Consider the following 3,879-nt stretch of genomic DNA (forward strand, 5'->3'; position numbering starts at 1 on the left):
GGAGCCGCCTTTAACATAGGTGCCGACCTAGACCCAGACCAAGAGGAAGCGTTGGTGAAGTTCTTGCACGCAAACAAGGAGATATTCGCGTGGGAGCCCAAGCAGCTGGTGGGGGTCCCGAGAGAAGTGATTCAACATCACTCGAGGGTATGCCCCAACGTACGCCCGGTGAAGCAGCGGGCGAGATGGCAGTCCACGGAGAAGCAGGCTTTCATCGTCCAAGAGACCTGCAAGTTGGAGGCGGCGGGTACCATTCGCGAGGTTCGGTACCCCGAATGGCTGGCAAACCCCGTCATTGTGCCGAAGAAAGGCGGGAAGCAGCAAATGTGCGTCGACTTCACCAACCTCAATAAGGCCTGCCCGCAAGATCCGTTTCCGCTCCCACGCATCGACCAGATCATCGACTCCATCGCCGAGTGCGACCTGCTGTGCTTCCTGGATGCGTTCTCAGGGTATCACCAGATCAAGATGGCGGTAGAAGATGTGGAGAAGACAGCGTTCCTGACCCCATGCGCGGTGTACTGCTACACTTGCATGCCCTTCGGACTGCGCAACGCGGGTGCAACCTTTCAGCGGTTGATGCACATCGCCTTAGGGCGGCAGCTCGGGAGAAATGCGGAGGCCTACGTCGACGACATTGTGGTGAAATCTCGGGAGGCAAGAACCTTGATCCAAGATTTAGAGGAGACCTTCGCGAGCCTGCGCCAGGTGAACTTGCGACTTAACCCTGAAAAGTGCGTGTTCGGTGTCCCTTCCGGCAAGCTACTGGGATTCCTCATGTCCCACAGAGGGATCGAGGTGAACCCAGAAAAGATCAAGGCCATCGAAGACATGAGCCCACCTCAGACCCTTAAGGAAATGCAGAAGCTGGCTGGACAGGTGATTGCGTTGGGACGTTTCATCTCCAAGCTAGGAGAGCACGCCCTACCCTTCTTCAAGCTGATGAAGAAGAAGGGCCTGTTCGAGTGGACCCCAGAGGCCGACCGAGCTTTTCAAGACCTCAAGAGCTACCTGACCAGCCTTCCAGTGATGGTGGCGCCGTGGCCTCTTGAGCCCACCTCAGACCCTTAAGGAAATGCAGAAGCTGGCTGGACGGGTGACTGCGTTGGGGCGTTTCATCTCCAAGCTAGGAGAGCGCGCCCTACCCTTCTTCAAGCTGATGAAGAAGAAGGGCCCGTTCGAGTGGACCCCGGAGGCCGACCGAGCTTTTCAAGACCTCAAGAGCTACCTGACCAGCCTTCCAGTGATGGTGGCGCCGTGGCCTCTTGAGCCCCTAGTGCTTTATCTTGCCGCCACTCCGTACTCAGCCAGCGCAGCTCTAGTGGCGGTTCGGGAAGAACACCAAGCCAAAGGCGTGCTACGCCAAACCACGCCGCCAGCCGGACTGACGCAAGATCAGGAAGACGCCGCAAGAACCGTAGCAGCATCGACAGAGGACCAAGCTCAGCAGGACAACACCGTCAAGGTCCAGGCAAGCGATCAAGCGTCGGGGGTTCCACCACCTCGCGAGACACCCCAACTTGCCCAGGACACGAGCCTCACCAACGCGCCAGCCCTCGTCGAGCACCCGGTGTATTTCGTCAGCACGGTGTTGAGGGACGCAAGGGCGCGATACCCCATGCCCCAGAAGCTTTTGCTCACGCTCTTGGTGGCCTCATGGAAGTTGCGGCACTACTTCCAGGGCCACCCCATCAAGGTCGTCTCAGCCTACCCATTGGAGAGAGTGCTCAGGAGCCCCAACTCCCCTGGAAGTGTCGCTGAGTGGAACATCGAGCTGCAGGCATTCCAGTTGGAGTTCAGCACGACCAGGGTCATCAAGGGAGCCGCACTCGCTGATTTCGTGGCAGAATGGATGGATGCCCCGACACTGGAAGTAGGCGAGGACCGGTCCACCTCGCCGGGAAGTGAGGCGCCTGATGGCTGGGTTATATATTTCGATGGGGCCTTCGCGCACCAGGGCGCGAGTGCTGGAGCAGTACTCGTCTCGCCCACTCAAGACAAGCTCTACTACGCTGTACAGCTCTGCTTCCAGCAGGGCAAGAAGGTCTCCAACAACCTTGCAGAATCCGAAGGCCTAATAGCTACGGCAGCCCTGGGGGTGAAGTGCCTCACCATCAGGGGCGACTCGCAGCTTCTCGTCGACTTCTCCAACAAAGTATACGAGCCGAAGGACAAGCACATGGAGGCATACCTCGCGGAAGTGCGCAAGATGGAAAAGCAGTTCCTGGGCCTGGAGTTGCAGCACGTGCCTCGTGGCACCAACAAGGAAGCTGACGACATTGCCAAGAGGGCGTCCAAGCGGTAGCCCCAAGAGCCTGGCATCTTCGAGGATCGGCTCTTCAAGCCGTCAGCAATGCCACCACTTTCAAGGACAGCTCAGCCGCGGGAGGAGCTCCCGTAGCCGCCTGCCACGGGAGCCCCAGCCTGTGGCCCGACTTCGGGAGCGTGCCTACTCTTGGCGCTAGAGCCCTAGGAGGGATTCTGGACCAAGGAATTCAAGGAGTACCTGATGCAAGGGACGCTGCCGGAGAAGGAGGAGGACGCGGAGTGCGTGGCCCGGCAAGCCACGGCATACTGCATCCGGGACGGTGAGTTATACAGGAAGCAGCCAAATGACGTTTCATTGCGTTGCATGTCCAGAGACCAGGGGAAGGAGTTGCTATCCGACATACACGGGAGGGACTGCAGGCACCACTCGTCTTCACGAACCCTCGTCGGCAAGGCATTCCGCAGCGGATTCTACTGGCCCACGGTGCTCAACGACGCAGCCGACCTGGTGAAGTCCTGTGAAGCCTGCCAATTCCACACCAAGCAGATCCATCAGCCAGCTCAGGGCCTCCGGACTATCCCACTCACTTGGCCGTTCGCGGTCTGGGGGCTGCATATCTTGGGCCCATTTCCTCGAGCGCCAGGGGGCTACCGCTACCTCTACGTCGCCATCGACAAGTTCACCAAGTGGGCGGAAGTGGAAGCCGTCCGCACCATCCCAGCTGGTTCCGCGGTCAAGTTCATCAAGGGTCTCGTGAGCCGTTTCGGGGTCCCCAACCGCATCATCACTGATAACGGCTCGCAGTTCACTTGTAATCTCTTCAGAACATACTGTGCTAACCTTGGAACGCAGATCTGCTACGCTTCGGTGGCACACCCCAGGAGCAATGGTCAGGCCGAACGCGCCAACGCAAAGGTCCTGAGGGGCCTCAAGACTAGGACTTTCAAGAAGAAGTCGAGGCCTGCGGCAAGGGCTGGTACGACGAGCTCCAGTCCGTGCTGTGGTCCATCCGCACCACCGCCAACAAGCCAACGGGCGAGACCCCATTCTTCCTCGTCTACGGAGCAGAAGCGGTCCTCCCTCACGAGGTCAGGCATCGCTCCGCATGGGTCCTAGCGTTTGATGAAACGCAACAGGATGCCATGCGGCGGATGGACCTCGTGCTGGGGGAGGAACGTTGCCACGAAGCCGCACTACGGGCGGCAAGGTACCAGCAGGCGCTGCGGCGATATCACTGCCGCAGCATCTGCTCTAGGACGCTCGAGACGGGTGACCTTGTGCTGAGGTGGGTCCTCTCCAGGGAAGGGCTGCATAAGCTCTCACCCATGTGGGAGGGCCCATTCAAGGTCGTCCATGTCTCTAGGCCTGGCGCCGCGCGCCTGGAGACACAGGATGGGGTGCCCATCCAGAACGCCTGGAACATCCAGCACCTCTGGAAGTTCTACCCATGAAGCAAGGCCCAGCGCCTGTGAAGAAAGGCCCAGTGCCTGTAAAGATCGCCGCCCGTGACACTCTCACGTAATAATGAGTGGGGCTGTACATGCCCCGGAGTCTCAGGAGTGCCGCCCTCGGGCCTCAGGGGCTCCCTCCCACGTCCAAGTGGCAGCACT

This window comes from Aegilops tauschii, chromosome 3 (assembly GCF_002575655.3).
Source record: "Aegilops tauschii subsp. strangulata cultivar AL8/78 chromosome 3, Aet v6.0, whole genome shotgun sequence".
NCBI lineage: Eukaryota > Viridiplantae > Streptophyta > Magnoliopsida > Poales > Poaceae > Aegilops > Aegilops tauschii.